Genomic DNA, 26,062 nt, shown 5'->3' with positions numbered 1-26,062 from the left:
CCAGGTGGCAGTGGTGGTAAGTGTTACAACAGAGACAGTAAGACTTGATGTTTAGCTGCATGAAGGGAATGAGAGAAAGAGAAGTGCCTGGGTCTTTGTTGGCTGTGAGCTCTCTCTCTCTCTCCCTGAGTTTTCTTAAGGACTCCAGTAAACTAAATAAGACCCACCTTGAATGGGAGGGGTCACATCTCCATGGAAACAACGTAATAAAAAGATTTCACCCATAATAGGTGTGCTGCAAGGGTGGATTAAAAGAACATAGTCTTTTATGGGGTACATAACATTCAAACCAGCACAGAGGGCGTTAATTCATTGTCTTATAGTTTCAGGGTAGCTGTCAGGAGATTCAAAACCATTCTGATTCCTCATCCTTTGTATGCAATTTTTTTTTCTTCTCTGGAAGCTCACAGAATTTTCTCTTTGTCCATAGTGCTTTGAAGTTACATGCTTGTATGCCTTTCTGTTGGTTTATTTTTGTCATTTTGCTGAACATTCATTGGTCTCTTTTGATATGGGAATTCATGGTCTTCAGAAAATGTTCTTGAATTATTTCACTGGCTATTTCCTCCCCTTTGTATTCTCTGTCCTTTTGCTGGAACTTCTATTACTTGGATATTGGACTTCCTGGACTAGATCTCTGTTATTCTGGTCATTTCTCTCCTGTTTTTCAGATCTTGGTCTTTTTGTCCTATTTTCTGGAATATTTCCACAACCTTATTGTTGACTCTACTATTTAATTTTTTAATCAAAATATAATTTATAGGAGGAGAAACTAAGATGGCGGCTAGGTGAGACAGGGCAAAAAAACACCTCTGTGAAAAACACTAGATAAAAACCAGAAAGTGACCCAGAATACCGGTTACAGCGATGCGCCAGCTGGATGAGGTCTGCTAGTTCCTCAGGGGCCGTATACTTGGTGAAACCGGAGTCTGCATTCTGAAATGAGTGAGTAAGCTGGCTGAAAGACCCGCAGCCACGTGGCGGTCTGGGGAAGCCAGTGTTTGGCATTTGGAGACTGACGGACTCTTTTAAAAAAAAAAGAAGGGAAAAACCCAGGAGCAGCTACAGTTGCGATAGAGGGAACCATGCAGTAAAACACAGCAAGAGGGGGCTGGGCCGGCTTCTAGGTGTCTGGCCTGGAAGATAGCCTGCTGCAGATACCCTCGGGGCTGGGGGATCGGAGGGGAGAGCCGGAAGCAGAAAGAAACCCCGCAGCTAGCAGCTGGCTCCCCGGAGGGCTGGATAAACTCCTGCCCGGGGCCGTGCCCACAGCCCAGAGCCCTGCCAGTTGTCCCAGAGCTGGGAAGGAGGAACTGTGCAAGGAGGGGGATGTTGAGACGCCCCGTTCAGCCATCTTTGCATCAGGCTGTAAGTGCCCCTGCACGGCCCGGTGGCCCAGGGCTTCCCTTGAGGGATGGCGCGCACTGGTGACGTAGCATGGCATTCCCTTGGCAGAGGTCCTGGAGGATCGCGTCTGGGTGGGGGGACCCGCTCGGAGAACCCAGGGACACTACACCAAGTCCGGTGGTTTGTGGGACAGCGAGAGAGAGCGTCTGGGGCTGAAATGAAATGAAGGCTTAGACTCTTGCGGTGGCCTTAAATCTCCAGGAACCTGGGGGATTTGAATATTAAAGCTGTCCTTCCTCCCTGGCCACCTGTACACACGCCCCACATTCAGGGCGGACTGCTCCAGCAACACACCCAAACTGAGTTCTCCAACCGAATCCCACAAGAATCATTTCCCCACACACCACGGGGACAAGGTGGAGAACTGACTTGAGGGGTATAGGTGACTCACAGACACCATCTGCTGGGTAGTTAGAGACAGTGTACGCCATCAAACTGTGTTTCTGAAAAATTAGATGGGTATTTTTTTTTACAACTTTAAAGAACCCTCTCAAGCAAAGCAAATGCCAAGAGGCCAAAAACAACAGAAAATCTTAATGCATATGATAAAACCAGACGATATGGAGAATCCAACTCCAAACACACAAATCAAGATATCAGAAGAGACACAGTACCTCGCACAATTAATCAAAGAACTACAATCGAGGAATGAAAACATGGCAAAGGATTTAAAAGACATGAAGAAGACCATGGCACAGGATATAAGTGACATAAAGAAGACCCTAGAAGAGCATAAACAAGACATTGCAAAAGTAAATAAAAAAATAGAAGATCTTATGGAAATAAAAGAAACTGTTGGCCAAATTAAAAAGACTCTGGATATTCACAATACAAGACTAGAGGAAGCTGAACAATGTCTCAGTGTCCTAGAAGTCCACAGAACAGAAAATGAAAGAACAAAAGAAAGAATGGAGAAAAAAATCAAAATGGATCTCAGGGATACGACTGATAAAATAAAACGTCGAAACTTAAGACTCATTCATGTCCCAGAAGGGGAAGAGAAGGGTAATGGTCTAGAAAGAGTATTCAAAGAAATTGTTGAGGAAAACTTCCCCAACCTTCTACACAATATAAATACACAAAGCATAAATGCCCAGCGAACTCCAAATAGAATAAATCCAAATAAACCCACTCCGAGACATATTCTGATCAGGCTGTCAAATACTGAAGAGAAGGAGCAAGTTCTGAAAGCAGCAAGAGAAAAGCAATCCACCACATACAAAGGAAACAACATAAGACTAAGTTGTGACTACTCAGTGACCACCATGGAGGCGAGAAGGCAGTGGCATGACATATTTAAAATTCTGAGAGAGAAAAATTTCCAACCAAGAATACTTTATCCAGCAAAACTCTCCTTCAAATTTCAGGGAGAGCTTAAATTTTTCACAAACAAATGCTGAGACAGTTTGCCAATAAAAGACCTGCCCTACTTCAGATGTTAAAGGGAGCCCCCTAGCAACAGAGAAGCAAAGAAAGGAGAAAGAGATATAGAAAATTTTAACAGACATGTATAGTACCTTACATCCCAAATCACCAGGACACTCATTTTTCTCTAGTGATCACAGATCTTTCTCCAGAAGGGACCTTAAGCTGGGACATAAAACAAGCCTCAGGAAATTAAAAAAAAAAAATTGAATATATTCAAAGCACATTCTCCAACCACAATGGAATACAAATAGAAGTCAATAATTTTTGAACTGTAACTCCACTATTTACTTCCTACATGATATAAAATACACAAACTCTAATGACAAATCAGTGGTTTTGAACTCAATGTAAAATATGTAATTTTAGACAACTATACAAAGGTGGGGGAATGGAGGAGTATAGAAATATAGTTTATGTGTCCTATTGAAGTGAAGGTGGTATCAAAGAAAAACAAGATTGTTATGGATTTAGGAGGTTAATTTTTTTTTATTAAATTCAGTTTTATTGAAATACATTCACACACCATACAGTCATCCATGATATACAATCCACTGTCCATAGTATGATAACATAGTTATGCGTTCATCACCACAATCTATCTCTGAACATTTTCCTTACATCAGAAAGAACCAGAACAAGAATAAAAAATAAAAGTGAAAAAAAAACACCCAAATCATCCCCCCATCCCACCCCATTTGTCCTTTAGTTTTTATCCCCATTCCTCCACTCATCCATACACTAGATAAAGGGGGTGTGATCCACAAGGTCTTCACAATCATACTGTCACCCCTTGTAATCTACATTATTATATAATTGTCTTCAGGAGTCCAGACTGCTGGGTTGGAGTTTGGTAGTTTCAGGTATTTACTTCTAGCTATTCCAATACATTAAAGCCTAAGAGGTGTTATCTATATAGTGCATGAGAATGTCCACTAGAGTGACCTCTCGACTCCATTTGGAATCTCTCAGCCACTGAAACTATTTTGTCTCATTTTGCATCCCCCTTTTGGTCAAGAAGATACTCTCAGTCCCACGTTGCTGGGTCCACATTCATCCCCGGGAGTCATACTCTGCATTGCCAGGGAGATTTACACCCCTGGGAGTTGGGTCCCACGTAGCGGGGAGGGCAGCGAGTTCACCTGTCGAGATGGCTCAGTTAGAGAGAGAGAGGGCCACATCTGAGCAACAAAGAGGTACTCGGGGAGACTCTTAGGCACCATTACATACAAGTTTAGACTCTCCTTTGTGGTAATGAGCTTCATAAGGGCAAGTCCCATGCTCGAGGGCTCAGCAAATCAAACCGCCAGTCCCAATGTTTGTGACAACATCAACACCAGTACAGGTGAGGATGTCCAACACATCCGCACCTTCCCCCAGATCCTCGGGGCTGGGGAGGGGGAGGCTGTAAATATATTTTTTATTATCTGCAGAAGGTTAATTTTAAGCCTCATAAACACAAAGAAATTATCAGAGAATATAACCATAGAGATGAAAAGTAGAGTATGGTTAAGAGAAATGGGGGAAGGGGCAATGGGGAGTTAAGAAATGAATGTAGGGTTGCTGTTTGAGGTGAAGGGAAATTTCTAGTAATGGATGGTGGGAAAGAGCATTACAACATTCTAAATGTGGTTAATCCCACTAATGGAAGGCTAGGGAGGGGGTGGAATGGGAAGATTTAGGCTGTATATATGTTTCCACAACTGAAAAAAAAAAAAAAGTCTAAATAGATGACAATTGAATGCCAAGGGTGAACTTGGATGGGATTGGAGGATGGAGGACAGGTGGCTCAAAGGGACACAGTTGAGACATAAGGAAAAGGAAATATAGAGTGTAAGGTTTGTATCATTGTTGAATCTCTTGTACTTCTTAGCTGCGCTTAATGGGATTGCATAAAAGAATGTTCTTGTTCATGGGAAGTGTGTACGTGAATTATAGTGTATGTTCAAGGATGTGTGCAGCTAGCTCTCATATGTTTAGAAGGCAGAGCAATAGATGATGGATGATAGATAGGGAGGGAGGGAAAGAAATAGCAATGTGACAGCATGTTGAAGTTGGTGGATTGAGCTATCAGGGGTGGGGGGTCAGGGTATAATGGAATTCTGTGTATGGGGTTGATATTGTTTTTGCAACTGTTCCTATAACTTTGAATTTATTTAAAAAATATATGTATATAATTTATATTCCATAATATTCACTCTTTTAATGTATACAACTAAGTAGTCTTTAGTATATCACAAAGTTGTGCAACCATTCCCTGTATCTAATTCCAGAATTGCCATGCCCATTAGCAGTCACTCCTTATTTCCTCCTTTTGCCAAGGGTTTTTTATTGCATTCTTAGCAATATTAAGTCTACTGATCCATGAACATGGACATCTTTCCACTTATTTAGGTTTTCTTTAATTTCTTTCAATGTTTTGTAGTTTTCAGAGTATAAGTTTTCCACATTGTTAAATTTATTCCTAAATATTTAATTCTTTTTGGTGCTATTATAAATGAAATTATTTTCTCAATTTCATTTTCAGATTGTTCATTGCTAGTGTATAGAAATGCAATCAATTTTTGTATATTGACCTTGAATCCTGTAAACTTGCTGAACTCATTTATTAGTTGTAGTAGTGTTTTAATGGATTCCTTAGGATTTTTTAAAAATAGTTAAGTCTTATTTGCAGTAGTTGTGTTCTATAAAGTCACTGTGAACACTGAATTAACAAATACTGAACCATTGCTCTGGTCACAACATTTTAATTAACTGATCAATGCATAACTTTGTTTTATGTGTGTTTCAGTGTAAAGATACCTTATTTAATATATATTGTTGATGTATTAACATTGAACTCATGGCCAACTATGACCCATGCCTGAACAAAGAGTATCTAACACGCATTTTCTCTGTAAGGCACATCACAGCCCTCTTGCACGTAGGAACACTAACTAGCATTTTAGTACTATGCTTGGGGGCCATTTTAAATAGCAAAATCACCAACAAAAAGCCCCAAAATGCAAAAAATGTGGCACTAAATATACTGCAAAAAGGACGCTTGTTTACATTACGAACACTGAAACAAGAAGGCAGTGTGTCATCTTGTTCGACCTCAGCTGGGAATGTGCACTTTGGGTGTCTCAATTTTTTTTTACTACTCTGCACATACCCATGAGTGACTGTGAAGGTGTTATGAGTATCAGTTTGGGGTAACAAGTAAATTTTAGTGAATAGATGAATTCACACAATTTGCAAATAACAAGGACTGACTATATAAGATCATGTCCTCTGTGTTTAGAGATAGATTTACTTCTTTGCTTTCTAGATGCAATTTATTTCATTTTCTTGCCTAATTTCTCTGGCAAAAACCTCCAGTACAATGTTCAATAGAAGTGGTGAGAGCACAAATCTTTGTCTTGTTCCTGATCTTAGGCATCCAGTCTTTTACCACTAAGTACGATGTTAGCTGTGGGTTTTTCATAGATGCCCTTTATCAGGTTAAGGAAGTTCCCTTCTATTCCTAGTCTGATGAGTGTTTTATCCATGAAAGAGTATTCAATGTTGTCAGATGCTTTTTCTGTATTTATTGAGATGATCAGTAAATCATTTTGATTTTTTTCCTATTGCTGTGGTGTATTGAGTTAATTGCTTTCCAGATGTTACACTCATATTACATTCCTTTGATAAATCTCTCTTGGTCATGGTATATGATCCCTTTTGTATGTTGCTGGATTTGGTTTGTTAATATTTTGTTGAGGCCATCTCCTTTTAAACGTCTAACGTTTTGTTATTTCCTTTCCAATTTCCCCATCCTCGTAGATTTATGCCTGAAATTAAAAAAAAAAAATCTTTTTACTCTCATTTTAGTGGAATTTCGGATGGGAATTGGGTTCAGTCTGCCATCTTGATGCGAAAGTTAGCTTCCTTGAGGAGCCATGGATCAGTCTTCCATACCTTGCCCTTGTGGTCTTGACCTGCTTTAGTTAAGAGATTTTCTTGTGACTCTAGGAATGTGATAGCAGCATTGTTCCCACTAATTCTTTTTTTAATCTTGATTTTTTTTTTATTGTGGTAAGATATTTTTAACATAAAATTTGCCATTTTAACCATTTTTAAGTATACAATTCAGTGACATTAATTACATTCACAGTTTTGTGCAACACTACTGTCCTATGCTTTACCAACATTTTTTTCATCACCCTAAACAGAAACTCTATACCCATTAAGCAATAACTTCCCATTCTCCCTCCCCTCAGCCCATGGTGACCTCTAATATGCTTTCTGTCTCTCTGAATTTGCCTATACTAAACATTTTATATAAGTGGAATCATGGAATATTTGTCCTTTTGTGTCTGGCTTATTTCAATTAACATGTTTTCAAGGTTCCTGCATGAAGTAGTGTGTATCAAAACTTCATTTATTTTTGTGGTTGAATAATACTTTATAGTTTGTATATACCGTATTTTGTTCATCCATTCATTTGTTGATGGACACATGGGTTGTTTCCACATCTTGGTTGTTTCCACATCTTGGTTGTTACGAATAATGCCGCTATGAACATTAGTGTATATATGTATCTGTTTGAGTCCTTGCTTTTAATTCTCTTGGGTATATTCCCAGGAGTGGAATTGCTGGGTTATGTGTTTAAATTTTTGAAGAACTGCCAAACTTTTCTACAGCGGCTACACCATTTTACATTCTCACCAGCAATGTATGAGAGTTCCAATTTTCTATATCCTACCAACACTTGTTATTTTCCTTTTTTAAAAAAATAGCCATCCTACTAGGTGTGAAGTTCTCACCAATTCTTGCTCTTCATTTGGGGAGAAAGTAATTGCTCTTTCAGTATAGCTCTGTCAGTTTTCCCTAGTAGATGAGTTTGAGAACCAGGGAAATTTGTTCTTAGGGAACTGGAAGCTCCTCTGACTCCACTTTGCTGGTTATTTTGATGTAGATAAAATGGTGGTGTGTGGGTTTGGATATGTTATGTCCCCCTGGAAAGCCATATTCTTTAATGCAATCTTGTGGGAGAGTAGTTATTAATCTTTTTGATTAGGGTGTGACCTCTTGATTGAATGATTCCATGGAGATTTGACCCCGCCCATTCAGGGTAGGTCTTGATTAGTTTACTGGAGTCCTTTAAAAAGAGCTAACACAGACCCAGATGCTTGCTGACACTTAGAGATGCTTGGAGTTGCGGACAGAAAGATGTTTGGAGATGCTGAGCTAAGAGATGAAACCCAGAGTTTGCCCTGGAGAAGTGCAGATGTCAGCTACGTGCCTTCCCAGCTGACAGAGGTGTTCCAGATGCCATGGGCCTTTCTTCAGTGAAGGCATCCTCTTGTTGATGCCTTAGTTTGGACACTTTTATGGCCTTAGAACTGTAAATTTGTAACTTAATAAATCCCCTTTATAAAAATCAATCCATTTGAGATATATTGCATAATGGCAGCATTAACAAACTGGAACAGGCGGCATTTGTTCTTCTATTAAGACATCCATTAAAAATATTTAAGTGAATTAAAATGAATTTGATTTTGGAAACTTTATGACATATTTTAGAATAATATTGTTCTGTATGGAGTTGAAGCTATAGCCAGCCCTTGCTTTGCTGGTAATGTGGATCATAAAAATGACTGTGTAAGCAGAAACCATGCAAAGCAATATTAATAATCAATGTGAAAAATTTGGATTGTTCCATAAGCTTTACAATTTTTGTCAAAACATTAAAAACTCTCCTAAAATGTAAAGGAAAATGAATAAAATACTAAATAAAGCTAATGTTTATTGTATTAATAATGTAATTAAAAGATTAGAAACATTGAGGATTATTGCTTTACTTCTTTGTAAAAAACTTATCAAGAATAGTTTGAACAGTGCTTGCCTCCTTGTTGTATAACTTACAGTTCAGAGTGAGAATCTTTTCTATGCTTTGCTAAATTGTCTTAAGCATTCTAAGTTTCTTAATGTTTCAGCTTCCAACATTTCATCCTTTATGACTTTAATGTGAAATATCTTTGACAGTTCCTTTAACGTGAAGTTTTTGCCAGCATCACTTCCTCTAGAACATTTTGTTACTACCGCTTTTGTATTTGAGATCATCATAACCACCTATCTTAACAATTCCTTGGAATCTGCATTTGAATTTCACACCACCATTATTATTTGTGTTAGCCACTTCATCAGATAGCTTAACATTAATCAATTCATTCTGACTTCGGAAAGGATGGACACCAGCCTTTACTGGCAGTAAAAGGATGTTTCTGTCTCCCTGCAATTACTGTGTTCTTAAATGTGGCAACTAACTTTAGTCCTTTGGCCTGAGTGCTAGCCAGACTGAATGGGATTATTTTTTATTGTAGCCTTCTATCCAAAGTAGAAATAAATGTTCCATTTCAACCATAAGTGGCTTTCTGTTCCTACTGCAATTGAAACGAAAAGCTGTTAAAGTGAATTTACCTTGTATTTTAAAATATTCATCGAACACTGTCTATATATTTGAACCAAAGCTTCATTAGGGACCAGGTCTTATCCTATTGTCACTTTGCTTCTGCCATTTTTCAAATCTTCTAATATCCAATTTCACTTTCAGTGTTACCACTTTTCACTTCTTTGCTGCACTTTAATCTTTGGTGGCTAATGCCCTTTTTTGGTTTTCCATTTTTGGAAAATGTTACATAGGTTTATTACTGGGAGACAAAGAGGCAACACAACTGTATGCTTTACTGTCTGTTAATTACAGATGGGCAGTGACCAGTGACTATCTTTGAAAGAAGTTATGTGGTTGGTCACTGATCAGGTTGTGCATCTGTTACTTATGCAGCAACTTGTGGACTGAAGAGTTAGCAGCAAAATTTGCACTTGATGTGATTACTCACAGTTCATATACTGTGGTAACTGAAATTTGAACTGTGTTGGTGGGGGGACAGGTGGTATTTTACTAAATTATCATAACTGAAATTCATATCAGAACTATGTAAAGTGAGGACTGCCTATTATCTATTTCAGAGAACCACTTTTCTTTAAACAGAATACAAATATCCAAATACACCCTCCGACTATACTCATCTAGTCAGTAATCTTAGGTTGCAGGCTAACTCTGAATAGTTTGAGTCAGAGTCTTGAGGCTGTATCATTTTGACCTTTGTGTTTAAAAATTATGGCAGCTACTCTGATCCCTCTGCTTGTCTTCACAAAATGAGGTCTCCTCCTTACTCCCTACCTCCACCGATGAGGCCTTGAGCAGCTCTTCCTCTGATAGCTCTCATTTCTTTTTATGGACAAAATAGCAAAGCCTTCCCTGTCTGACTCTCTCCCTCCTCTCTTTTTCTCTATGTTCTTGTGATTTAGAACTTCCCTCCAGAAACACATGGCAGCCCACACCTGGCTTTATAATAGCTCTTGCCTTCCAGTCAGGATGCAAGTTTTGCCTTGACATCACAGTCAGCCTGCTAGACCCTGCTTTTCTAATAAATAACTCATAAACACTGAAAGCACTATTTTCCCTGAAGAATGCCTCATTGTCGCTGTTAGAACCTCCTTCAAACTTCAGGCCAACCTGTTTTGTTTTTTTCCCCTTTAAGAATCTAAGTTTTGGAAACTCTTTTGTAGTGTGCTGGTTTCTTTGAACCCAAGAGTTCAGTTCTAAGTTTATCTCTCTCCTCTCCCATTTTACTATAAGCTGCAAGGAGAAGCCAGGCCACACTTTTGATATTTAGTGTAGAAATCTCTTCAGCTAAGTATCCCAGCTTGTTGCTTTCAAATTCTTTCTTCCATCCAACTCCAGGACACAATTTTGCCAAATTCTCTCCCACTTCAAAACAAGGATCACCTTCCTTCCAGTTTGCAATGACAGTCAACATTTCTGTTCAAGGCCTTATCAGAGCTATCTTTAGAGTCCATATTTTTGTCAACAGTCTCTTCAAAGCAGTCTAGGCCTTTTCTATCAAGCTCCTCACAATTCTTCCAGAATCTTCCCCTTATCCGTTTAAAAAGCCATTCCAACATGTTTGGTATTTGCAAACTCAGCAGCACTCCACTTCTCTGGTACAAAAATCTGTTCTGGTTTGCTAATGCTGCCATTTTGCAAAACACCAGAAATGGATTGGCTTTTATAAAGGGGGTTTATTTGGTTACAAAGTTATAGTCTTGAGACCATAAAGTGTCCAAGGTAAGGCAGGGTACCTTCACTAAAGGATGGCATCCCAAAACCTCTTTAGCTGGGAAGGCACATGCCTGGCGTCTGCTTGCTCCCAGGTTGCATTTCACAATGGCGTTCTCCAAAATGTCAGTGTCCGCTTCCAACAGCCATCTTCAAAATGTGTCTCTCAGCTGCAGCTAGCAGTGAGCTCCTCTGTCTGAGCTTTTATGGGCTCCAGTGAAGTAATCAAAGCCCAGGCTGAATGGGTGGGGCCATGCCTCCCTGGAAATTATCTAATCAGAGTTATCACCTACAGTTGGGTGGATCACATCTCCATGGAAACAACCTAATCCAAAGGTTCCACTTTAATCAACATTAATACGTCTGCCCCCACAAGATTGCATCAAAGAATCTGGCTTTTTCTGGGGGACATAATATATACAAACCAGCACATGTAGTATTTTAACATGAGCTTCAAAGACACGCAAAGGAAAAAGTTTCCTAAACAGGCTCTATCTCTCTTTTTTGTCCAGAACCTTTGACACATTTTCAATGAAATAAAATATATTTTAAATGGATTCAGCAAGATTCTTTGTTCTTGTTTGTCTCCAAGCACTAAGAGCACAGGAAGCATTTAAAAAATGCTTGTTGCATTATTGATTGAAATAACAAGCCATAGGTTTACCTTGATTTACACATAGATTTATTTCTGAAAATTGATTTTTGAGGAGGAGGAGGGGAAAGTGATACTGGATTGGGAGGAGGAGAAGAAAACTTGTTTTGAAAAGATTCCCACTGTGGATCCTTCTAATAGATTGAAAAATATAGCCATCCTTTTGATGATGCTTTTAATGATGGGTAGTTTTAGATAAAATGTTGTTTGTTTAAATCAGTATTTTAAATATTTGCCTTAAATTTGGTAGCCATCTATTAGTAGAAAACTTTCAGTCAAAACAAAGGATTCATATTTAAAAAGATAAAGCAATGAGACATGGGAAAAAGTATTTAATATGAATTTTTTTTTACATTTATTGAATGGACTTTCACACTCTGACATCACATAGAATTTTTTAAAAATAATTTTTTTATTAGAGAAGTTGCAAGTTTACAGAAAAATCATGCATCAAATACAGAATTCCCATATACCACCCCATTATTAGCACCTTGCAATAGTATGGTACATTTGTTTCAGTTCATAAAAGAACATTTTTGTAATTGTACTATTAACTATAGTCCATCACTTACAATATGGTTCAATGTTGTGTTATACAGTTGTATGTTTTTTCTTTTACATTTTTATTCTAGTAACGTATATACAACCTAAAATTTCCCTTTCAGCCACATTCAAACATATGAGCATTCTTGTGACCTGTTCTCTGGAGGGAAAAGCATGCAAATTAATGGGATTATCTTCTGGAGACATGCTTATGACTAGTTGGAAGTAAGGGCTACTTTTCTTTTCATTTTGTATCATCCGCGATACCTTTGCTCACCTGCGAATTTAGTAGACACCTAATCATAGTCACTACACAGTGTGGGTAGCCTCCTCCCTTCTGCTGTTATTTCTGTGTAGCCTGGGGCTATTTGAAAGTAAAGAAAAATCCATGTGAAAGTCTTATTTCTGTTTCCTACAGTCCCTAGCAGAGAAGGGCACTATGCATTCACGGAGTGAGTAGCTCATGCTTTCTAAAATAGCTGCTAAGGTCCCCTCTGGGAGAATCAAAGGTTAGTTACAAGATCAGGTCAAGGCCTAACAGGAGGGATCCAAGAGCTCATGAGGTTGGATTTGGGAACAGAAAAGCAAGGGTTCTAGGAACTCCTTTGTGATGTGGTGCATTACATGATTCAGATCTCCTAAGGGTAAAATGATGGCAGCTGCTCATGAAAGTCTCACGTAATGCTAGAGTTAATTCCACCCCCAAGCAGCACAATCCAGGGGTCCCGTGGTGCTTTCTTCATCCATGTTAGTTCATGTTTTTGATGAAAATCTTCCAGAAAGAGGGTTCAAGTCTATTTAATTTTTTTATGAATAGTGCCCAGTCTCAAGACCATATTAAAATAGATGCATTTAACATGAAGAAAAATACACCCCATCATATACTGATTGCACTTATCAAATGCAAAAATAAGGAGAAAGTTCTGAAAGCTGCAAGAGAAAAGCAGTGTGTTATGTACAAGGGAGTTCCAATTAGATTGAGTGCCAATTTCTCATCAGAAACTATGGAGGCAAGAAGTTAGTGGGTTGAAATATATAAAGTGCTGAAGGAAAAAACTGCCAGCCAAGATTTTATATCTTGCAAAACTCTCTTTCAAAAATGAGGGACAGATTAAGACATTTTTAGATAAACAAAACCTAGGGAGTTTATCACAACTAGACCTGGATTATAAACAATGCTAAAGGGAATTCTTAAGACTGAAAGGGAAGGACACTAGTCATTGGTTCAAAGTGGCATAAAGAAATAAAGACCTGAAGTAAAGGTAACCATTTGGGTAATTATAAATGCCAGTATTGTTATATTGTAATTGTTTGCTATGTAACTCCCCTTCATACTTCCTACAGGTGTTAAAATGCAAATGCATAAAAAAGTAATGATAAATCTATATTTTTAGACATACAATGTACAAAGATAAAAGTGGTAACAAATACAAAAAATGGTGGGGGGATAGAGGGGTACAGGAAAAGTATATGAGCATGCTATTGAAGTTAAGTTGGTATCATACCAAATATGATTGTTATATATTTAGGATGTTAAATTTTAACCCTGTGGTAACCACAAGGAAACTAGATGAAAAATATATACAGATAGAAATGAGAATGAACTCAATATGGTACAACACAAAAAATCAAGTAAATATAAATGTAGGCATTAATGGAAGTGAGGGACAAGGAAGATATAAGGCCTACAAAGGCTAAATAGCAAAATGACTGAAAAAAGTCCTGTATTATCAGTAGTGATATTAAATATAAATGGATTAAACTTTCCAGTCAAAAGACAGAGATTGGCAGAATGTTCAATTCAATCCCAATCAAGATTCCAATTACCTTCTTTGTAGAAATGGAAAATATAATCAAATTTCTATTGAAGGGTTAGGGGCTCCAAATAGCTGAAGCCTTCTTGAAAAAGGAGAAATTGGAGGGATCACAGTTCCCAATTTTTAAACATATTACAAAGCCACAGTAATCAAAAGAGCATGGTACTGGCACACAGAAAGACATATAGACCAATGGAATAGAATTCAGAGCTCAGAAATCAACCCTCACAATTATGGCCAATTGGTTTTTGAGAATGAGGCAAAGATGACTCAGTTAGAAAAGAGTAGTCTCTTCAACAAATTGTGCTGGGAAAACTGGATCTCCATTTAAAAAAGAGAAAAAAAAAAAGAAAAAAGAATGAGGACCCTTACTTCATACCATATACAAAAATCAACTCAAGATGGACCAAAGACCTTAATAAAAGAGCTGGAATTACCAAACTCCTAGAGGAAAATGTAGGCAAGAATTTTCAGGATCTTCGGCAGTGGTTTCTTAGACTTTAAAACCAAAGCACAAGCAACAAGAGAAAAAATAGTTAAATGAGACCTCATAAAAATTAAAAACTTTTGTTCCTCAAAGGACTTTATAATGAAAATAAAATGACAACCTACACAATGGGAGAAAATATTTGGAAACCACATAACTGATAAAGGATTTATCTCCAGAATGTATTAAGAAATTCTTCAACTTAACAACAAAATGACAAACAATCCAATTAACAAATGGACAAACAGAAATCTATCCAATGAAGATATACAAATGACCAGAAAGCACATGAAAAGATGCTCAACATCATTAGTCATTAGGGAAATGCACATCAAAACCATGATGAGAACCCATTTCATGCCCATTTGAATGTCTTCTGTTAAGAAAATGGAAAATAACAAGTGTTGGATAGGATTTGGAGAAACAGGAACACTCATTCATTGCTGGTGGCAATGTGAAATGGTGCAGCCACTGTGGAATATAATTTGGTGGTTCCTCAGAAAGCTAATAATCCAACTACCATATGACCCAGTAATCCCACTACTAGGTATATACCCAAAAATTGAAAGGAGGGACTCAAACAGATATTTGTTCACTGACGTTCATAGCAGCATTATTCACAATTTCCCAAAGATGGAAGCAACCCAAGTGTCCATCAACTGATGTATGGATAAATGAAATGTGGTATATACATAGAGTGGAATATTGTTCAGCCATAAAAAGGAATGAAGTCCTGATGCATGTGATAACATGGATGAACCTTGAGGATATTATGCTGAGTGGAATAAGCCAGACTCAAAAGGACAAATATTGTATGATTTTACTGATAGGGACTAATTATAATAAGCAAATTCATAGAGTTTGAATCTAGAATATAGGTTACAAGGGGATAGATTGGGGTTAGAGAATGGGGAGTTGATGTTTAATTTGTACAGGATATCTATTTAAGTTGACTGTAAAGGTTTGGAAATGGATGGTAGAACATTATTGGGAGTGTAATTAATAACACTGAATTATGTAGGTGAAAGGGTTTAAAAGGGAAACTTCAGGTCCTATATGTTATTAGTATAAAGATTAAAAAATAAACCATAGGACCATATAATACAGTGAAACCTATTGCAGATGATGGAGTATAGTTATAGTACAAATGCAAGAATGTTCTTTCATGAATTATAGCAAATGTATGGCACTAACACAAGGTATTAGTAATAGGGTGGTATATGAGAAAGTACATATAATGTAAACTATAGACAATAGTTAATGGTACTATTTTAATAACTTTTATCAATTACAACAAAGGTAACTACTGTTAAAAAATAGTATAGTTACAAAAAAGTGCTACCATCAATTGTAACAAATGTTCCACACCAATGTAAGGTGTTCGTGGTGGGGTGGTGAATGGGAGTCCTGTATTTTAAGCATGATTGTTCTGTAAACCCACAACTTCTCTAAAAAAAAAAAAAGTGTGTGTGTATATAGATATATATATATATACACACACACACACACACACACACACACACACACACACACAAACACACACACACACAAAACAAAACAAGTAGATGCATTTATTGGTGCAGGCAGAAGTACAACAGATGGGCAGAACTCGCTTTTAGTATTTTCCCTTTTAGTGGCAGGTGTGGCATTTAAAGACCAGGAATAAATCAGGCAGAATCAGACAGGATCTTAGATTTGTTATCCTTTATTTAACTTCTGAAGATCTCTAGGCTGTCTTACTTACTTAGGACCAAGTCCTTGGTGGGAGGCAGGGCAGGGTTGGGGATGGGATAGGATGGGATGGATTCCTGGGCCACTGGATGCTGTTAAGAGCTTGGTAGAGATTATGTTGAGACTTTGGAGAGATTTGGAAATGACTGCTGTCTATTATTGTCTAGACTAAGCAGTGATGTTAAATAGCATAGTCAGTAGTTTCACCTTGGCTTCATCAGTATTCAGGTAAAAAGGCTGCAAAAAATGGAACAGGCTGTCTGTATCTGTTTTGCCCCCATCTACTGTTGTAGGACTTCCAGCCCTGCTATGAGCCTCTCTTCCCCTCTTCCCTATTTCAAGTGATTCCCAGGCGAGTCTCCTATGTCCTCATGAACACAGGCTTCTAATGTCTCTATGATAGATCTTGTGATCTATTTATCAATCTATATGTCTATATAACATGTTAAAGAACTATTTAATAACTTTCATAAGTTTTAAGTTAGTGTGGATATTTTTATTTGTACACATGTATTTTGTGATAGGACTAAAATAACCCCAATAAGAGAAAATTTGGAAAATAGGTAAAAGAAAAAAAACACCCATGATCCCATCATTCTAGGGCAACAATTGTCAGCATTTGGTTGATTTTCCTTTCAACTTTTTATCCTATGTATAGGAACTTTTCTCCAAAGTTGCAATTCTAATGTATACATGTTTCTATACTCATTTTTGAAAAGACAGTATCATATCATAAGCTTTTGTAAAGGCTGCAACTGAATTTTCTCAAACATCATTTTAATGGTGAATAAATATATCATTGAGTTGACTTACAATAATTTCTATATCAATTTCTTATTTCCTGGGCATTTAGGTTATTTCTAATTCTTTACTTTTATAAAGAGCATGACAATGGACATATTTGGTCTTATGGTTTCTCCGTGCTTTGCTCTTATTTTTTAGAACACATTCCCACCAGTGGAAATACTGTGTCAAGGGGCATGCTCATTTGTGTGCAGAAACTTAGAATATGTCATACTCTTGGCAATAGGATCTCTTAAAGAGCACTGATATCTGGGACCACTCTTCTTAGTCTGATCCTATGCCAAAATCCCTGATGGCTTGGAAGCACTGCTGCTGCCTCTGGGGAATGATCTATGTAGTTCATAGCTAGAACATTTGCCTTAATAAGTTTGCAGGATTGGTCTGATGAAATTCAGGAATAAAGATGGGTCCAGACAGTGTGTGTCTAAGGCTTACATGAGGAGTTAGTTGAAGTACCTGAAGATACTTCATGTCCTCAGTGATGCCTCACGTATCAGTGAAGGGAGTGTGAGCATAGGAAAGCAGGTGCAGAGAAGCAGCTTTGTCACTCTGGCCAGGGAGGAAACACTGTACGCGGGGAACTCAGTAACTGAGCCCCTGGGGTTATGAACTTTGCTTGAGGATGGAGACATCAGGTTTTCTAGTTTAGAGGAATGTTTCTCCCTAACCTATTGTATTTCCTTTGCTCTGAGTAGTCTTCTGATTGGGCTTCTCTTGTATTTTGATAAAGGGATGGTGGCTGCTCTGGATTGTTAAAACAGTTCAGTGAGACTGGATTCCTGTAGAAATACTAAGAATGTAGTTACACTGTCCTCTCTGTGAGTACCTACTTCTCTAAGATACTTCTCTTTGGTCTCAGTACATGGAAGAGTTGTACTTTCCTTACACAACTGGCCTGTTTTAACCTTATGGACAGAGCACACCATGTAACTCACTGTTTGCCTCTTTTTTCCAGCTATGCTCAAGCAAAAGCATAGGAACTCCTGCCATACATCCCTTTACTCCCAGCTCTATCTTGCTTTCTTATTTTTTATTTCTCCTTTGCCTCATCTTTCTTCTTGTTTTGGATATATATTTTTCCTTGCAATCTGTTTGCATCTTTCTAAGTAACCCTAATTTTATTTTGGTATGAGGTGTAGTTTGAATGAAGAATGAAAAATTCGCTTTCTAGGTTTAGGAGTTAGTATGGTCCAGTCCGTTTGAGCTGGTCACTGAGAGGCTGCTCATCTCGGGTCCAGTATCTGGACCTGACTGATTCAGGATGGGACAGCATGTCCTGATGGTTCAACTTGGTGCTGACCTTGAGGGCCTGTCATTAAAGAGCTAGCCCCTCTTAGAAAGCATCCCGCCCCCACCTTTGTGCCTCAAAATGACAACCACAGAATTAGATAATATTTATTAAAGGATCAAAAGCTCAGTTTACAGTTAAGTATACTCACCCCGTTTACTTGCCATTTCTATCTCCTTACAATTTTACTTCTGTACTTTCAACCTATAGAAATTTTAGTTTTGATTGAAGGAGAATAGTAGAGTTAGCTTTTAGTTTGATATTTTAGAATTGTGGGACTGAGCCTTTTAATAGATAGTGACTCCCATAATGTTGAGCTTGCCAGCATCACTCTGTTTTTTGTAACGATCATAGCTCTTCTTCCCCAAGGAGGCTCTTGAGGGTAGGGATCTCTCATCTTTGAAGCCCACACAACTAAGACCAAGTCTGCTGAATTAAATACTCTCACCTCCAAACAGGCTTGAGAAATAAAGAGTTTTAGGCCTCCTAGTCTGAGAAACAGAAATATGCTTACGAAATATACAGTATTGATAACCTTTGCCAAAGACTACTTGCTCAGTGATGGCATGGCATGGCCAAATCACCAGGATGGTCGCTCTATGTTCTGGTTCAAACCTGAGACCAGAGAAGCTTTGTTAACTTAAGATTAAAAGGTATTTCTATGAAGATTGCAATCGTGCTCACTTTTTTGAAGAATTATTAAGTTTATTAATTCCATCCGATACAAAGTTACACCAACAGCAAGCTTACAACTGCTGATTAGTATTTTATGATCGAAATGTTGATACCACACTGGAAAATCTTAAATCTAAATCCTACTTAACCAATATAACATAGCAATTAGAGGATTTAACAATTATTTTATACCTCTATGTATACCCAAAGATGGTCTGGAATATGACACCCTTTGAACAGGACCATTAAGTTCTTTATGAAGAAATGGAAACTGAAATTATTACATTTTGCTTTTTTTATTCCAAAAACCACAATCACATTAAAATAATTAGAATAAAATCACTATTCTGCTGTCTACTGCTATACTACTCCAATTGTATATTTATACACACACACCCATGCACACATACACATATGTGGTATCTGATTACGTAGTAATTTTGGAAAAATTGGAAATTACAGAAAATCATAATTCCTATAATCCTGCCATCCCAAAATATCCAGCTATACACTATTATATTTATGGGTTTTTTAATACTAAGCCTATCTCTGCAAACATGGATAAACCAAAGTTGGTTTAGTGTTTGCTCTCTTTTATACATGGTTGGATTTGATTTGTTAATATAGTTTTTTTTTTTAAATTTATATACTCATAACTGAAATAGATCTATAATTTTTCTCTTCGTAGTGTTTCTGTCTGGTTTAAGTATCAGAGTTATCCATGACTTGTAGAATGAACTGCAAAGTATTTCCTCTTTTACTGGAAAAGTTTTTTTAAATTGGGATGATCTGATCCTTGAAATTTTGGTAACCCTCATCTTTATAACCATCTGGGCCTAATGTTTTCCTTGTGAGAGATTTTTTTCTTTACCACTGCTTCAATTTTTTTTAATAGTCACAGGATTTTTCAAGCTAATTATTTCTTTTTTTTTTTTTAAATGCAATCTTATTGAGATATATTCACACACCATACAATCCATCCAAAGTATACAGTCAGCGGCTCACAGTATCATCATATAGTTGTGCATTCATTGCCACAATCAATTTTAGAACATTTACATTACTCCAAAATAAAGAAAAAAAAAAATTAAAAGGAACACCCAAGACATCCCATACCCCTTATTACCCTATTATTTATATATTTTTACCTTTATGTTATTACTCATCTAATTGTGCTCATTTTTAACTTGGTAAATGTCACTTATGTTCAGCTGTTTGATATTAAATTTCAATTTTTTAAAACAGTAAGAAGCATCTAAAATATTTCATATAAGTTGAAAATAAGAGTCAAAACTTGCAGTTATGTCAGATCAACAGTCTCTGATTTGAGATGAAAATGATTCCTTTAGATATCCCTTCTAATACCCTGGTACATTTTCTTAATTTCCTTCAACGTATCAAATAATTTTCAGAGCATATACAGTCTGAGCCATTTGAGCATTTAAAACTAACAACCCAACTTTGGGAATCCACTAATTACTGTGATATTCCTTGAGAACAAAAGACATAGAAAATAAATTTTTTAAAAAAGGATGAATTTTTTCCATTTGCATTATTAGATCCTAAGTTTGGTTGCTGAACTAACCCATTTTCAGAGCTCTTCAGAGTGATTACAGGACATTTTGCTACAGAGTAGCCTTGAGTAGGAGAAAGGGTTTACATAACTCCACCACTGATAATTTTTTTTCTCACCTGCTTTTCACTCTGCACTTTCCTGTGATGTTTTTGACTGTCCCTCTTTTAATAAAGCAGCTGCTTTCTGCTTTCTTTTGTTGAACAGGAAGGGTGGTACATGGCCCGTGGATTCCTGATGATGGATAAATATTCACTCACACCTTGTCTGCTGCTGCAAAATGACCCAGCAAAACTGGACGTCCGAGGTATGAGGCATCAGTGCTTGCACATAGCACAAAGGCAATGCAGCTGTCAGCCACAGTCACAAGGGGAATGCCTTCTTTAAAAAGACAGTGTTTTACGTGTAAATGTAACCACACCGTTAGTTACTATGGTTGGAATAAAATATAATTCTGGGACGAGACTAGAGAGTTAGCTCCACATGTGAAATTCATTCATTCTGTTATTCAGGAAAAATTGAAGCCACATAGATATGAAGTGCTACAGGAGGTCATTGTCATGGTTAATTTCATAAAAATATTCCCACCTTCACTGATGTCAATCACTTCTTGCAAACTTATCAAACCCATTGACATGCTTTACTAAAAATATTTAAACCAGTTAGAAAATTCTGTTTTGAAGTACAGAACTATTATGGTTTTTATGGGTGCTTTAATTAGTAGAATCATCCTAATACTTTGCTAAAAGAAAAGGAATGACCATGAAAATTTTTTTCATCACAGAAAGTTTTCATTTACATGTGTGGCAAAGTTCAAAGAAGAATGGTCCCTGTTAAAGATGAGTTCCTTGTGTTTATTTTTTCAAAGAGAAAAGTATTCCAAATTCACTGACATTTTCTGTGGTACTAATGGCTATTAGAAAAGTATGTTTTTTCTGTTTCTTCAAAGTCAAGGTGACATTTTATCAATAAGTGAGAAAGTATCTGCTTTTTGAAAGAATTCTTACTGTGGAGAGAACATCTTGAAAATCACATTTGGTGATGTTCCCAGTATTATGTGATTTTGCTGTTGAAGATAATGGATCTCACTCATAAAAACTTTGATAGTTTCCTGCTGTTCTGGTTTGCTAATGCTTCCATTATGCAAAATACCAGAAATTGATTGGCTTTTATTAATGGGGTTTATTTGGTTACAAATTTACAGTCTTAAGGCCATGAAAATGTCCAAATAAAGGTATCAACAGGAGTATACCTTCACTGAAGAACACCAATGGCGTCTGGAAAACCTCTGCTAGCTGGGAAGGCATGTAGCTGGTGTCTGCTGATCCCTGATTGTGTTCCAGCTCCTCTCTCAGCTCCTGTTTATTCTTCAAAATGTTTCTCTTGGGGTGTTTTGTCCTCTCTTAGCTTCACTGGAGCAAAGTGTCAGCAAAAGTCTGCTTTCAAAGGCCACCTCCAAAATGTTTCTCTAAGCTGCAAGAGTGAGTTCCTTCTGTCTGAGCTCTTCTAGGACTGCAGTAAATAATCAAGACTCATGCTGAATGGGCAGGGCCACACCTTCAAGGAAATAATCTAATCAAAAGTATTACCCACAGTTGGGTGGGTCACATCTCCATGGAAACAACCTAATTCAAAGATTCCAACCCAATCAACACTAAGATGTCTGCCCCGACAAGATTACATTAAAGAACATGGCGTTTTGGGGGGCATAATACATCTAAACTGGCACACCTACTTCAAAAACAGAATTTTCTAACTGGTTTAAAAATTTCTAGAGAAACACGTCAATGAATTTGATTCATTTGCAAGAACCAATTGACATCAGAGAAGGTGGGAATTTATCAGCTAATATCGACAAAAGCCTTGGCATAATTGGTGAATTAAAAAATTGTTCTGTGGAAAGCCCAATCACTAATGTGTCTTTTTTTTTTTTTTTTCTCATTTGAATCTATTTGTCATTATGGGTTAGGTTCCAGCTGTGCAGCCATTAAAACCAAGTATTGGAATAAACTGAAAGTAGCATCAGACATGTGCATTTTTGTGTCACAGTGTTGAATGAGGTCTTTTAAAACAATAAATAGTAGATGAATAATAAAAATTAAAATATTTAAAAATTTTAGAAGAGATTTTAAAAGTATATTCATATAATTCCAAATAAATATAATTTATGAGTTAGGCAGAACTCCCCACCCCACCATACACACAACCCACAACAAATGTGACTGTTTGCATGGAGACCACCCTTAGCTGATGAGACAGTTTGAGCTCCCTGCACCCACAATGAACGTGACTATTTGCATGGAGCCCACCCTTAGCTGATATGACAGTTTAAGCAAGAGCAAAAATTTTCCAAAACATAACAACCTTCCTGCTTAAACTCCAGACCTTGAGCAAACCAATCCCCTGACGTCAGCTCCTCACTTATTCCCCACGCCCCTCCCAAAAGCTATAAAATTATACTCCTGCCTTTGTTTGAGGCTTTCTCCATTTTTTGGCTTCAACCCGCCTACACATAAATAAAACTCTCTCTGATTGAGTTTTGGTCTCGTCTCTTCCCAGTCAAAAAAAGCAAAACAAAACAAAACATTTTGGTGCTGAAACCCGGGAAAGAAAAAAGGGACAAAATCTCCATCAGACAGGTCGGAATCCACTTGCCTGACTTCAGCACCAACACTGGCAAATCACTTCAGGGTAAGGAGAAAGTGCCCCGTTTCCCTTCCAGCACTCTCTTTTTCTGTTGTCCGGGATGACAGACATTCCTTGCTGAGGGAGCATTGCCTCTGCCGGGTCCTGGACCTGGGAGTGAGTGAGATGGTAAAATGCCTCCCTTTACCCCGCCACCCACTTAACTGAAGTTTCTCCTCACCCTATCCACCCTCGTTCTAATATTACAATACTACCTAGCCACAGTACAATTACTGTCGGCGTCTCAGCAAGTGGAGTCGAGTCCCATATATTCAAGCTTTCTTCAACCTGCGCAGGTGCACCTTTATCAAACTTGTTTCACTTATCAAATCCTTTTTCTCTATTCCCCTCTTCCAAAACAGACTATCCCCAAATCCAGCACTCCCTCTCCTCCTCTTCCTGACTCGTCTTTCAAACCCTCTGGGGACCTTCTCCTCAATTCTCCTCCCCCTCCTCCTTACTTAGCCCCTAACATCCACCAAAAACTTGAAAACCTTTAAGGTCTTTAACAATAAAAATGTAGAAAAAGCCTAGCAGGAAAAACTTAAGAAGAGAGCCAAAGCCAAATCTTGCACTTAAGCTTACCAGGTTCTTGCTCCAGCGCTGAAAGAAACCCGAGGCCCTACCAAAACCAAAAGAAAAACACTCTGAAGAGCCTGCTCCAAATGTGGACAGCCCAGGCACTAAACACTGCCCAAATCCCCAACCCTGCCTGGGGCCATGTCTGCTCTGCAAGCAGGAGGGTCATTGGAAGTCCAGCTGCTCCCGGGCCTCTCAAGGCACAGGGACATCGGTTACCCACCTGACTGAAACCCCGGGCTTTAGCCTCCCGGAGCTCCTGGAACTAGAGGCAGAAAACCGAAGGTGTCTGAGAACCACGCAAGGCCCGGCAATGATCACTCACATGGAACTTAAGGTAACTCTTTCAGTAGCAGGTAAGCCAGTTTCATTTCTCGTAAACACAGGGGCCACATACTCTGCTCTCCCTGAATATGAAGGCCCAAGAAACAAATCTTCAGTCTCAATAGTTGGGGTTAATAGCATAGTTTCACAGCCTTTATTACCCCACTCCTACCCTGTTCACTTAACAACCACGTATTTACCCACTCATTCCTTATCCTCCCACGCTGCCCCACACCAATCCTAAAAAGAGACATCCTAGCTGAACTAAAAGATCTATTGTAATGCATCTCATCATGCTCATTTTAATCCTTCCAGGACCCTGTCTCTTACAACTTTTAGTTAAATTCATTTGCAGGATAACACAAGCCATGACCAGTTAAGCCACTGGCTACATGCTACTCCTCCAACGAAAACACCTTTACTAACCACAACCCTGCAACAAACCGTAGGGACAACTCTATGACCCCCATCAGCCAGAAGCAGATACAGAAGAACAGATCTGCACCTCTCAGCACCCCTAGAAAATAAAAGAAAAAGCCTGGAATTTTAGGCAGAACTCCCCAACCCCAACCCATGTACAACCCGCAACAATTGGGATTAGTTTGCTGTTCTTTTTCTAGTTCCTTCAGATATGCTATTAGGTCTTTCTTCTTCCTCTTTTTTTTTAAGGCAATATTGAGCATTTTATTTCACAGAGCACATTCTGTCATCTTTGTTTGCTTTACCCCCCTCAGATTATGAAGCTGAAGATGCTGACTCTCATTCAAAAAATTTTTAAATTTTTTTTACAATTTCATTTTGTATTCCAAGGAACATCAAACTAACTACATTTATAGTTCTTGTCAATAATTTTATCCTAAAAAGTTTTCAAATTTGTTGACTTTTTCATGATTCCAAATCCATTGGGGGGATTCCACGATAAAACCTGTGAATGCCCATTCTCTTTTACTAAAATAGAAGATTAGGGAAAATCTAGGATTGCTAAATTGCAGTAAGGATTTGGACCCTTCTGCAACTGTCCACACTGTAAAATTTTCTATGCCTTGTACAGATGTAGGAAGTTTATTAATTTACATCATTCTGTAAATAAATACATATATATATTTGATTTAATCACATTCCATAGGTTGGATTTGGGGGGTGTCTTTAAAGTATGGAGTGTTTAGCATTTATTTTTGTAATCCAATAACTTTATCCAAAAATGCAGAAAACTTTTCTGTCTGGCCAGGAGGAAAACATTTCAGTGTTGATAAGTTCATTGACTGTAACGGCCCAGGAAGTGTACTACAGGTGCAGTAGAAAAGGTGCCCCTCTTTGTGTAACTGCTTTACTAATTCTAGCTGGTGATTGCTCATCAACTTTTCACCTATAACCATGACAAGTGGCTTTCCTTTTTTCAGACTCTCCAATAACTTCCTGCACCTGCATGACTAATAACAAGATCTGCTTTCCGCAGGTCTTCTTTCAATGAATTCTTGTACCTGTAAATATCCAGAGAAAATGATTCAGTACTGAATGGTTCAGATACCACCATTCTTCTACCAATTTATAATATAAGAATGGCTGTAACTAAGTCTCTTGATTATTTGGAGACTATTGTGCACCAATATACATGCAATGAGGTTATCAAAGCGGGTGGTTCCTGCAGTAACAAACAGGCACTTCATCACAAGAGTTCTACAAGGTCGAATCGCAAGGACCAGATCTCTTTTTTTTTTTTTTAACTTCTAGCTTTCCTTTTGTTAACACGAATGACTCTAAACAACAACTTTCAAACACATTCATGTAAAACTCAGCACTATTAATTATACTCACAATTATGTGCTACTATTACCTCTGTTGATTTCCAAACATTTATTTAAGTTCAACCTAGTTAAAAATTCTGCACTTATTAAGCAATTGCTCCCCCTTCTCTACCCTCATTCT

At 37.8% G+C, this 26,062-nt stretch overlaps 1 long non-coding RNA gene and 1 pseudogene across 1 annotated transcript in view; one reads left to right on the top strand and one right to left on the bottom strand.

The window, feature by feature from the left end:
* The window catches only part of LOC119545584, a 33,360-nt gene extending 10,728 nt beyond the window's left edge, over window positions 1-22,632 (top strand). The window contains exons 2-3 of the long non-coding RNA XR_005219114.1: window positions 20,756-20,855; window positions 22,518-22,632. This is a non-coding gene — a long non-coding RNA (uncharacterized LOC119545584). The remainder of the gene's footprint in view (window positions 1-20,755; window positions 20,856-22,517) is intronic.
* A 2,673-nt stretch (window positions 22,633-25,305) lies between these two features.
* Window positions 25,306-25,803, bottom strand: LOC119505747 (annotated as a pseudogene).
* Window positions 25,804-26,062: the final 259 nt, after the last annotated feature.

Source organism: Choloepus didactylus, chromosome 10 (assembly GCF_015220235.1).
Source record: "Choloepus didactylus isolate mChoDid1 chromosome 10, mChoDid1.pri, whole genome shotgun sequence".
Lineage (NCBI taxonomy): Eukaryota > Metazoa > Chordata > Mammalia > Pilosa > Megalonychidae > Choloepus > Choloepus didactylus.
The sequence above is the reverse complement of the archived record's forward strand: the minus strand, read 5'-3'. Positions and strand labels throughout refer to the sequence as shown.